The sequence below is a fragment of the Chrysoperla carnea genome, chromosome 1 (genome assembly GCF_905475395.1).
Source record: "Chrysoperla carnea chromosome 1, inChrCarn1.1, whole genome shotgun sequence".
In the NCBI taxonomy this organism is placed as follows: Eukaryota; Metazoa; Arthropoda; class Insecta; order Neuroptera; family Chrysopidae; genus Chrysoperla; species Chrysoperla carnea.
The window spans coordinates 27,485,186-27,499,206 of NC_058337.1; positions in this window are offsets into that span (position 1 = coordinate 27,485,186).

Below are 14,021 nucleotides of genomic sequence, written 5' to 3' on the forward strand. Positions count from 1 at the left end.
GGTAAACAAGTGAAAACAAACAAATGACTGAGTTAACTGTTGAAATACCATGTATAGACAGTGTTGATTCGCAATCGTTTTTTACACACAAAGTAATAAGAATATCTTTCCTATCATTTCCTTAGTGGATATAGTATATGCTATAAACAAACGACTTTACTCGTTTGACTACTGACTGGGAGGTTGCGGATTCGAATTCAGACAGTGGCAGTCTGATCAATCTGTCGTTGCCTGGACAAGAAAAAAGTAACCGACTCCACCCACATCATAAAGTTAATTGTATATATGAATGAAGTTTAAAATAAAATAAGGATTTAAAATAATGATGTGGATGGCTTTTATTATAGATGGATATCTGAAAAACAGAGGTTAAATCTAATTATTATTATTATTAGGTACTATTATTATTCACAATCAACACATACATTATATATGTAGCGTATGAATTTAAAATATATACAATACCTATATACATACTGTATAATGTCTCTAACCTAATATGCGCCCTCACATTTTTACACAAAATATTTCAAACAAAAGGTGTTTATTTTTTTATAAGGAGTATTTTTGATATTTAAACTTTTCTATCTCTAACGGTTTACAAGATATAAGATCCTACGGACCCAAGACCCACTTTAACTTTGTTAATCATTTACAAAAAAATAACCGTTACAAACTTGGGACTAAGCTTAGTATACCTTGATATATTTCATAATGAACTGCATGATTTTAAAAAATGCCACTCTTTTAATGGTGTAGTCGTTCCATAGACCACTGCTGTGTTTTTTTTTTTAAGGTTTAAGCTTGCCTAGAAGTTCCGTATTAAATTGAATTCATGACTTCATAAGTCATTTTCTCAATAGGAAAAAATGTATCTGCTTGTTAAATATAAGGCAATAAAAATTGACGATCCTAGAAAACACACCTACAATATTTATTATACGCTTTTATTCATATATCACAAATTTATTTTTATCAGAAGCAGAAAACAACTTTCTGATAAATTTTTTGAATGTAAGATGATTTTAATCTTGATAAGATGTATCATCTCTTTCTTAAAATTACATCTGTATTATTCCACCTTCATTATTCTATGAACCTAATGTATATACATAAAGCATATGAAAAGTTAACTTATTTACAAATTATTACAAATTTAATTAATTTAATTAATAAACAATAGACTATAAGTAATTAAATTTTAAACATCATAGGTTGTAAAACGCTTTTGTGCTGATGTTAAAGATGTAAATACGTAATTTAAGTATGACTTTTCATATAAATAACGCTTTTATTTGCCTGAAATATATTTTCGATTCGTAATAAAACAAAAGACAAAAGAGAGGCCATGTTAATAAAAAGTATTTATTCTTCTTGAGAGAAATTTGCTATCTCCTTATCCAGCTCAGTGAAATCAAATGTAAAAGTTTGATCAAATTAAATTTTATTGAAACCCTTCTATTACTACGGTATTTTCCTAAAAAAGCTTTCTTGTATAAAACAGTGCTATGAAAATTTCGAATGATGTTAGAATAAAAAAAATTACTTTTATAATAAAAATAAAATAATCTAGATAAAATTAACTAAATTGAGTAAATTTCTAAAAATCTTTTTCTTGTAATGTTTTGATATTATTTCTATTTGCGTATTTTTTAAGTTATATATATATTAAATTAAATCTTCAATTCACAAAAATTCATAAAAGTATAAATTTTTTTCCTAAAAAGTTTTTTTTTTTTAATTTTATTTATTCAGAAATCGGAAATTAACTTTAAGGAATAAATGTATACCTACATTTTGTTTCGCAGAAAAACAGTTGTAACACTTAACCTACAAAAAAATTCTATGTTGCCCCTATATATTTCGTATGAAGAACATTACCCAAAACTGAAATAATATTCGATCGATCATATATTTTAATAAAAAACTCTATAATAAGTACTCTTAGCTCAGTAATATTAGATAAAAAATGTTCTAGATAAGAAAAAAATTAAAAAAACTTTATTCGTAAAACTTTAAGCGTATTCTCAGCAGTCAATGTAGTAGGCTTCAATATGAAAAAGAAGCTGGTAGATAAAGAAAAACTTTACACTCCTAAAACTTACTCCAAACGTCGTATAGTAAGAAATCCCGCCAAGATACCGTTGTTGAATTAATTAAGACGGTATTCTGGTCAAGAATCTTAAATTAAAGGCATTTTCAAACTAAGAAAAGAAAAAGAAAACCATTTTTTTTGACGTTTAAAACATACAAAAACAAAAATTGTAAAAAAAAAATCAAAAATTCTTCGAACTACAGGTCGGGAAGTGGGGGCTACAAAAAAAGCGTGGTACCCTGGTTGACATGATTCCAGCCTTAGTAGTGATATGAAACAAAAAAATTTTTAAATTCCTAATCAGTAAGGATGTTGCTCGAATGAGCCAAAAAAAAACCCAAATTAGCCTCGACATAAAAAATAAATTTAATTTTTTTGACCCATTTTGAAAATTTTCAAATATTTTTAAAATCACTCAAACTTTAAAAAGGCATTGGTCGAGTAGAACTAGATATATCATGTCAACCAACTCGAAAAATGTAGCTTCGAGAAAAAAGCGTTTTAAGTTTAGGAGACAATACCGGCAGAGTAACTCGGACAATAATATACTCACTTTGCACTAATCGGCAATCCCAAATCCATACATTGGGCCTTTTTCAACTTCATATGCAATGTCTTGTAAAGTTATTTCTGGTAACCGAGCTTTTCTGCCTTCTATTGAAGCAGCAAAATCTCGCAGTGTTTAGAGCGATCAATTCAAACTTCGTTACTAGAAAAACCACTGATAACAAAGATCCAGAAAATTCATAATAATCTCCAAAAATAATTCGAATTTTGAAAAATCAGTTTAAGGACATATTCTTAAGGATCTAACCTTTGAAAAATAGTCGATTTTTTGAAATTTCTAGGACAGAATACCGCCTTAAAAGAAAGAAAATGCTCTCGAGAGATATAAATGTGCTCAAATTTTACAACTGTTAAAAATGGGGAAATTCGAATCAGATTTCAAATTCATCATAATTTACTTCGAATACTGGGCTCTTCAAAAGTTCTCGGGCAGCATATTTGATAGCAGCGTGAGTTTGCGTTAGGGATGTCTGCATAGATACCATTTTTTTTGTATATTTCTATATTTTTACCCATATGATTGAACTACTTCCAATTTATAACAAAGGAATAAAACAACTTTTTTTACGATTGTAGGTGGACTTTGTTGACAAAAAAAAATACGAGAACAAAAGCTCTATAAGTAGGTATATATTTATTTTATACTTATATCATATACTTTTTGTATATTATACATAACAAAGCATAACAGCAAGTACATGGTGCGGCAGAGAAGTGTCTGATTTTGAAAAAGCAATAAAAAATATACTATCTATTTTTCCAAATAATCTCTTCACACTTTAAGATACATAACAAATATTTTAAGGAAATTGTATTGGAAATCAGCAATCCACGTTTTCCTACCTTTATGGATATTCTATCATTGTGTTTACGCTGTGCTGTGAAAGCGATTTATCAAAAACATATTAAAGCAGTTAATCAGCAGATCCGTTAGAAAGCAGTTCAAATAACACTGGCAATGTCGCGGCATGTAGTGTCTAGCTTCAAAGCCCACCCGCAAATTGTCTACTAAAGTCAAAACTTACAGGGAATCAAACAAAAGTTACTTAATTACTTAAAAACACAATATAATTTAGATAAAAGCACAGTTAATTGTTTTCGGTCCCTATATAATTTTCTAAAGTGGTGATTTCAGTTTAAAAAAAATTACTTATGTCTTTAAAATTCACTTCAAAATTTATAAACCAAAATTCTTATTATTTTCTAGTTAATAATATTAAGTTCTAAATAATATGAATTTTAGCACAAAACAAAACTGCCGTTTTTTTGCGCGTTATTTAACGCGCGTAATAACAATCACTTCTAAAAAACTAAAAGAAAGCTTATTGCAAATTGTTTGGCTTATTATATGGTCCAAGTTTCGCTGACTAATGATAGCTAAGTATATTGATAATATACACGGTGGGTCATTTTAATCTATAATAGCTAATTGCTCGTTTTGTAGATAATCAATCAAAAAATGCTTAAACAAAAGTTGCAGAGTTGGAAGTTTTAATAGCCAATTTAGATCCTTAACGGTAAGAGATAGGATAACACTTAAAATTAGAAAGTTGATTCTCATAAAAAAACTAACATTTTTCATCTAAACCATTTTTTCAAAAATCGTCAGCTTACGGAGAACTTAAAAATATGTCATTATTGCATTCAATCGAACGAAAACACGCTAACTACGAAAAAATTCTTTAGCCAAAAATTTTAAAGGGCAATAGAGGACATTTTCTTGTGTCCATGACTTGGACCTATAATTATCGATAATCTTTAAGCGTATTTTTTTCGTTTAATTGCAATAATCTCATATTTTAGTGGCATTTTTTCCGAAAGTCAACATTTTTCGAAAAAAAGTTTTGAAGAAAAGTTTTTACTTATTTTATGAGGATCAACTTTCTATGAGGATTTATGAGGATCTAAATCATTTATTAAAGAAATTCGAACAACTAGGAACCAATCTAATGTCAGAGCATGCTGTCCCCCATCAAACTATGCAACTTTTGTTTAAGTTATTTTTTTGATTGGTTAACTGCAAAACGAATTATTAGCCATTATAGATTAAAGTGACCCACCCTGTATATACATTATAAAAACTTTAAAAGTGTTTACTTCAAAATATGGTTTTATAAGACGGTTCCCAAAGGGTTTGAAAGACACTTTTCTCGAAAAATTCCTCAAAATTGGCTCAGCCGTTCAAAGATCATAATCTCTAGTTCTTTTTTGTTTTTGAACCCTAAACTCGCACTTCAAATAGTTAGTTACACCCTAACAAATTACCTTCAAACGAAAAATAAATCCAAATCAGTTAATCCATTCCACAGACAGATATACAAGTTCAGAGATGAACAGACACGTTAAACTTATAGCAACCCTCATTTTAGTCAAAAAACAGTTCAAAATCGTCGATCTTTCGTCTAAAAAATCGGAAAGACCCCTGCAATGCTTTTTATATAATTTAACATGGTAAGAAGATTATCTAGAAGATTATTTTATTTTTGAAATCACACACTTCTGTGCTCTTATCCTGTACATACATACACATACCTACATATACCCTGATGTCTCTTGGGAGCTATTTCAACAAATATCGTTTTGAGAAGACCAAATAAAGTTAGTAAACGAAATTCGTATATTCTTCAACTGGAGGTGGATGAAATAATAATATAAGAAACATACAATGGTATTTTCTTTGCTACATTTTTCTTTGTGACATTTTGTTGGTTTTCTTGTTTACAGCTGAAAAAAAAACTACTGTGATCAGGTGTATATGAAAACAAATAAGTGTTTTGAATAGTAGGTATATTACTTACATTCCGTTTTTATAGATAAAAAAATTTGAGTAAAGCTAAACGTTTTGACTATAATTTGACTTTTAGTGGTATTCAACTAATGCATTAAAAATCGAGAATATAAGGATAATTTTACTCGTGAGAAAATTTTGCAATTACAAATTCTATGCACATTTTGCGAATATAAAAATCAACTGCATAATGCAAAACATATTAATATTTTCAAAACTATAGCCCAGTAATTTAAAATGCAAACAAAAAATTTAATAAGGAATTGGCCATTTTTGAGTATAAATGTTCTGAAACAAAATGGTAATCACTACTACAGCAAAGTTCATAAAAACTTCAAAATTATCAACATATTTAAACGAATACTTTTATGGAGGTGGAAGATTCTTTAATCTGGCCTTAAACGTCAATTTTTTATGAGCTTAAGACTAACTTACTTATATATGCCTTATTGTTAATGGCTTTTAATCTCCACTATTGCTGAGCCCGAAGATAATTTTTTGAAAAAGCTACGTTAAGCATCAACTCGGTAGCCTCAACACTCCCTAACACTCTGTACTCAGAAAATATAAGTACGATTTTTTGTGAAAAATCAGCTTTGGACGCGAAAGTGGAAGAATATGAGCTTTTTTGAATTTCGTTTATTTGTGTAAGATGGTAATTATTTTTCTATAGTATGCTTTCAATCTATTTTTGAACGAAAAAATTTACCAAATTTTTTTGTGATTTAATAATTTAGTTTTTTCTAGAATGGTTTAATATGGTTTAAAATTTTTTGAAGATGAATTTCTGAAGAACTTTAAATAAGTAAAATTTTTAGTGAATATACGAATAAACTTTTATTGAGGGGGTTTTCTCATTTAGAATTGGGAAAAAAAACACAATTTTTCAATATTTATTTAAAAGCTGCTATATTAATATTAAGTCCATTGGATGTTTATGGTATGTATATATAAATTTCATTAAAAAAAAATTAATATAGAACCATTAGTTCATTTGGACCGCTGCAGATTTTCCAAACAGTCATTTGATTCCTTTGAGACATTTCTGAACTTTTGCAAAAAAAAAAAAATCAATTAAGATTCGCTTCTTAAAATTTAATCCGAAATAAAAATACTTTAAAAAGTAAATTTTTATTAATTTTATAGTTTTTCTAAAAATTTCAAAACACAACATTTTTTTGTGGTAAAATCTTATTCAGAAAAAGGAAGGGAAATTTTCTACGTTTTTAGAGATTTACTGTCCAGTTTGTATTTCTAAATTTATTGATTTTTATAAATCGATAGCATAAACTATAGGAAAACTTCATTTCGAGAAAAACACGTTGAAAGTTTTACCGCTGTTAAACACGCTATTATTAGCTTCCTTCGTATGTAAGTATGTTAGTATGTTAGTATGTTAGTATGTTAGTATGTTAGTATGTTAGTATGTTAGTATGTTAGTATGTTTTTATGTTAGTATCTTTGAGCCCCTTTAAAACGTTGGATTACCTCAAAATATATATACTTATCAATATACTTATGAAGATATACTTATTAAGGATCAATGACAATACAATAATTTAAGAAGTTTATTTGATTATCTTGATCAGGATTTTCTGGAATAACGATTTCCATATCTGAAAATATATACATTTATTTGCGTTCCCACCATATTTATACTGAATTTTTGAGAAATAAATAATAAATAGTCCAAAAAACTAAAAATAATAATAATTTAAAAACCTTAAAAACACGCTTTTGTAACTAGCTGAACTAAAAGGCAGAAAATACTTTAAATTCAAAAAAATCATCTTAGCGCAAAAAAAACGTCCTTTTACCAATAAATTTTATAAAATATTTACAATGATTAAAATTTAGCACCCCACGCTTGTTTACAATAAATTGATTTTTTTGAATTAAAAGAAATCTGCCTTTTAGTTCAGCTAGTAACAAAAGCGTGTTTTTTAGTTTTTTAAACTATTATTTATGTGTAGAAACTGGTTCATGTATATGCTTATAATTTTTTTCTATAAATTCTAAGAATTTTTTTCTAAAATACTAAAAGTATATTATACTAATTTTTTTTTAAATTAGTCAAGAGAAGAGCCCCTTTACATAGAGCTTTTATAGTCATTTTTATGCATACAGCTAATTATACATGGTGGTTTATATGCTAATTTTTCTATTTCTGTATATTATAAATAATCTACTTGCGAAAAAAAAACTTCAATTTTCTAAGTATTAAAATAATAAATTAACATTTTACTTCCATTAATATACACACAAAATTTTACTTTCTTAGTTTTTTCTTAATTTTTATGAAGTTCATGAACGAGTAACAATTACTTACTGAATTAATTACTAAAGTTTATAAAAAGCTGTTAAAACAACCCTAAAACAATGCATTAATGGAAAAAATAACCATAATATATAAACATATAACCAGTTATTAACAAATTGGGGTTGGTGTGATTTATAAATTTTAATACATATTAAATGCTAAGAATAAATGAGAATAACTGAAAATAAGCGATTTCACGAACTTCGATTTCACGAATGTTTCGGCATCTAGTTGAAGATCCTACTTACGCGCAGTCTCAAAAGTGTTGCCTTAATTAACGCTATGTTTTAAAACAATTTTTCGACAATATCGCGGAAACCATCAACTTTATGAAAAATAGTTTAAAACAAACATTGTCGGAAACTTTTTCTCCTTAAGTTTTCAAAAGATCAATTTTATATATATTTTTCGTTAATTATCCAATCTTTATCCTCGAATTATATGTAAAAAGTCCTGAATTTTGTTACTCGGGAGTTTATGAGGTCGCTGATTGCGAATATGCCGATAAAAAAGATCCGGAGCAATCCTGAAATATTCTTTATAAAATCAACGAGTTTAGAAATATTAATTAGAATATAAATATATATATTCTACATTTCATTAAGGAAACAAAATTTCCAACAGTTTTTGTTGGTTTTTGTAATTTTTTTTGTTTTCGAGATATTGGCCAAAAATCGTTTTTTTATATATAACGAAATCCTAGCACTTTTGAAACTGCGCGTTAGTAGGGTCTTAAACTAGATGCCGAAACCTTACTTTTATTTTTATTTATTTTTTTGTCTTTGAATAAGTTTACACAAAAACCCTAGTTTGAGCGGACCATTATTAATAGGTTAGTTCGGTTCTGGTGGATACAGTGACTGAAATTACTGCTAAAATTTAATAAACATAATTTTCAGTTATTTTGGGTTTTGATGCGATTTTAATTTCTATATATTGTTGATTGTTTTTCAAAATTTTACATTTTTTGAGTATTAAAGCATTAAAATTTATCAATTTGCGTAATAAGCACCGCGTATATATATATATATATATATATATATATATATATATATATATATATACCGGGTGTTCCAGGCCACCCGCCCAGGCTGATTATTTTTGAAAGTTTCAAAAAAAAATGAAAACGAAAAAACACGTATCAAATATTTTTTGAAACACTATCACAACCTTCTAAATACACCTCTTACCTTCAACTCCTTGTTAGGGGTAGGGGGTGCAACTTAAAAAAGTCAAATGGAAACCCCCAATTTATATATATATATATATATATATATATATATATATATATATACTAGCGGCCCCGACGGACGTTGTCCCGTAAAAACGTAACTCCAATTCATGAATACCTATACTACGTTTAGCCTGTCCGCTAAACCCATCCCGCTAAACCCCAATTTAACTCCTATTTATTGGAGTGGCCTGACCTTCGACCTTTGGCCTGACCTTTCATAGTAGAGCTCGCTGCGCTCGCATATGGCTCTAATAAATGCCTATTGACAATACCTGAATACTATTAAAAATACATAGTACACATAGTATACATAATGTGATATGATTTATATGCGCTTCCACCATTTAATGAAATTTCATTTTTTTGGTACGGAGCCCTCAAAAACAGTTGTAGTGGACCGAATGGTAAATCTAAACCATTCTCCAATCCCCTTGAACTCACACAAAAAATTTCATCGAAATCGGTCCAGCCGTCTAGGAGGAGTTCAGTCACATACAGACACACACAAGAAATATATATATTAAGATATATTATAAAATTGATATATTATTGATTTTATATTATAAAATTGATATATTATTCTTGTAATATTTTGATTGAAAGCAGCCAATTGTAAGAATTATTTAAAAACAAGGAAAAGCTTTAGTTTCTTGACTTCACTAATTTGGCTTAATTAAGTTTTACGTTAAATTAAGGTCTTTTTTGCTATACGAAGTTTCACTGCTAGCCGCTCCCTAGAAAATCCCATTTTCCTGTATTTTGAAATGTTTTCCCAAGGGTGTGGGCCTTCTCGAATTTTCCCGGATATGGGTTATACCAATCCTAGGAACACCTAAAGGTCTAGCCTAGTGCCTAGTTTAATCGAAATCGTTAGAGCCGTTTTTGAGAAAACCCCAAAAATCCTGTTCTAGCCTAGCGGGAAGTACCCTTAAAAAAAGGCCTAGGGAAAATCGTCTGGAATTATGACCAAACTGAACCTATGTACCGAGCTTGAAAAAAATCGGTTGAAAATTGAAGGATTCAACTTGGTAACAGACATACCGACATACCGACATACCGACGGACGCAAGATTTTTAAAAAATCACTTTTTTGAAATCAGGGACTCTCAAAACGTGTATTTCCGTTGAAACCCCGATATCGATTTTTTTTTCGATCACAATATTTTATTATATTTATAATATAATAAATTAAAAATCACTATACTTCGTAAAATAGTTTTTAAATGGTAATAGAATATCAAAAGATAATAGCATGTTGTGAAGTAAGAACAATTAATTGTCAAGATTCAGGAGGTCGAAGATGATAATTTCTTATTTCGCTCGTGCTTTTAATACTCGAGTGAAAATATACTATCTAGCACAAACAAATTGTTTACGAGATTATTTCTCTTTTTTTTTGCATGATTTTCTTTAGAAGACCAAGCCTGGTAGCTGTATACCTATGTCTATCTTGTACACACTATCGAAATTCAAATATTTTTTGGACGCATATTTCTATTTCTTTCACCATATTTCTATTTTGAATCGCACTGTTTTACGATAGAATTAAACTTGCTATTCATTTTTCTGACTTTTAAAAAAAAAGTTTAATTATGGAGATATGCATGGATTGAATAATACTAGGTATTTCAATAAAACTTTATAAATACATTTTTTGATTAACAAAGTTTCCAAAAATCACAAAAAATACCTTGGTCATCGGGCTTTTTATTATTATTTTATCGTTCAAAGTTGGCTGAATAAATATTGAATCATATAGGTTATCCTTTTCAATTGGATATCTCTATATCAAAAAATCTAGAGAGTGTGATAAAAAACTATCTAAAATGTTTAGACGATCTTGTAGTTTATAATAATACCATAAAAACATAAGGTTGTCGATGATATAAAAACAAATTTATAATTTAATTATGTCAAATATTATCAAATTTATAAGCAGTACTTGCACCTAATACATATTTTTGTAATTTCGTGGTATTGTAAAGCTATAAATTGCACATTATTTGACTAGAAATCATGTATTTGGTTTACATGTATGTACCGTGCAATAAACCAAAACTTTTTTACAAAACTGTAGGTTTACAATCACTTTAATGAATTTTTCTTATTTTAATATAAGCATTATTTAAAATTAACTGGATACAGAACTATAAAGCTCAACTCCCTCAATAACACCCATCCTCGGTATTATAAGACTACCTTAGGCTTTACCATCGACACAAATATTTGGGTCCTTGCAAATAAGTTCGAAAACTGTACGGGAGCCTTATACCTACTAATTTTAAAGATCCTATATATTTCTAAAGGTAAAAACATGACATCAATGAAATAATAATCTTAACAATATATTGTAAAATAAATAGGAATTAGGTGGAAAAAAGGCCTAATTTCCTTTTTCTGAGTCGATTAATAAACAATATTATGAACTCTACTTGTTGTATAATTTAATACTGATGTATGTTATTACCACAGGTACTTGTTAAATATTTAAATAATTACAACAACAATATTTTCAATGATAAGAAAAACAATAAATGCGGAAAAGGTTTATAAAATAATAACAGACATGTTTTACGGTTTGCTAGTCTAGCAGCTTATTTACGTACTTATCATAGAATTATTAAAATATGTTATGCAAATTATGTTGAAACTTTTTCACTCTAGTAATAATGTTGTAAGTATATGTTAGTAGGTACATATTATTTTTCTAACCGTAAGGCATGCACTATATAATCATAATATGTATATACTTTTTATATTTTATACAAGTTTCTAACGTGCATGGAAGTGAAAATGGCAATTTTTCCATTTTCGAGGAGTTGCGATATTAGTAAGGATAGTATTCTGTTATTAATTTTATTTTGGGTCGTTTGATGAATATTCCATCTTTCTAGCATGTATAGAACTGAAAAACGTAATTTTGGGGGATGCTTTTCCGATTTTTAAGGGGGTTGCAATGAAAATATTATATTTTATATTTTGAAATATATTATATAGAAATATACATTTTACACTTTGATTTAGCAGCTACACAAAGTGATTTCATTGCATCCTTATCAAGAGGAGCCGATATTAGATGGAAACCTAATATCGGATATCCGATATTATGCTTTGCTAATTAATTGATGCGAAGTTCCGCATTTTTTATACAACAAGCTGTGACATTCGCAACAGCGACATTTGATGCTTAAATTTTAATTAGTAAATTTGAAAATACATGCTATTGGCAACATCGATATTTGGGCAATCATCGATATTTGGGTGCCTAAACTTGTACCGTTATTTTCAACAATATTTATAGCATAGCATGCAACGAAACCCTGGAATCAACATTGGTATGAAAGTTAGTTCTCAGGTCTAAAAATAAATAAAGCGAGACAAGACAATCCAAATCTTGAGTCCACTGCTATATCTAGTGTAGTTCTGTCCAAAATTGTAAAAAATTACAAGACACAACCTCGCCAAACTTGATGCTCAATTTCGGATCAAAGTGGACCAGATATTTCATTTCTGAATTTACCTACACGTACAGAGAGACGTTATTTTACAAATATTTTCCTAAAATACGTTGTTATAGCCGCTTTGTCAGCTCCCGTGCTAGTTACTATACCATTTATAAAATTATTCTCTAATGTGAAATAGAAAAACTACAAGTAACATCTAACACGAATTGTGAGTTAACTTATAATTTTAATTATCAAATATGAAAAACAAATGACTGTGAATGTTATATAGACATGACAGTTTTTCTCACACTCAAACTTCTACACATACCTAAGTAGAAAATATTATTAAATTTAAACAATTCGTGTTATGTCATTGTATAGATACATACTTTTCTGCATAACAACAACGGGAAAAACTTCATACACCAATTATTCTCATAGAAATTTCATGTACGTATATGGGTTGTTCTACTAACTTAGAAAAAAAATTGGTTTCATTTTAGTTAAACATTTTTATGTTGAGTGGAACGGTTAAAATATAAACGGTTAATGTTTTAAAGTCATGGTCATTTGAAGTAATCAAGGGGCAGGAAACTGAAAGTGTCTGTTAACCAATGTTAAGGTATTACAATCATGGTATTTGCAGTTCCTATGCTAAAACTATGGTAAAATTTTTTCTCGACAAAATTTAACCAAAAATTAAATTTAAGAGTTTAATAGAGCTTATTACTTTATCCCGAAATTTCAGAAATTTTGACCGTTTAAAACACGAAATAATTATGTCTACGTTGTCAATTTTGACCACTGTTCGTCAAAATTAATACCCCGAAAACAAAAAGACGTCGTGCTTTTTTTTAATGTTATTCTAAAAACATTCCTTTCAACTACCCTACTTTTTTTAATTTTTTCGAGAGAATCTTTTAATATCGTAAAAGATATGTGGAGGAGCAGTGACTTTAACATGCTTTAAATAGGGAAATGGCGAAATTTGCCCAAAATTCTGCAACTACGAAATCTCCTAGCTTATATTATTTTGAGTCTGTGAAAAAATAAGTCAAATCTGTTGACAATTGATTTTGTGCTGACTATAGCTAAAGTGGAACAGTCAAAATATTTTTAAATAGCCATTAGAAGTAGAAAACTGAAAGGGTCAGTCAAAAATACTCATCAGAACTAAGCATGCATGTAGGCGACATGTCAAAATTATAAAATAACCCATATTATCCATCTATTTCCCAAGTATCTTATCAGAATTCTGAAAACTCGGCTGATTACGATGCAACTTACTCCGCTCTCCCGAGCAGACTACACCACACGCTAAGTGTAAAAATATATGTGTTATTCTTTGCCTCTTTCGCTTGCACAATTGACTCAGCTGAACGATAATGTCTCCCAGGCAAGAAAAAACAATTAACTTTATTATTTTGGTTTAATTTATTGCATTAACGTCCTGCTAAATAAATTACATTGCTTAAAATAGGTCAATATAACAGTATGCTTCACAAACAAATTAGTTTGTACACATTTTTCATGATATTTTAGCTGAAACGCCGTGAAAATCCTCAGTTTGT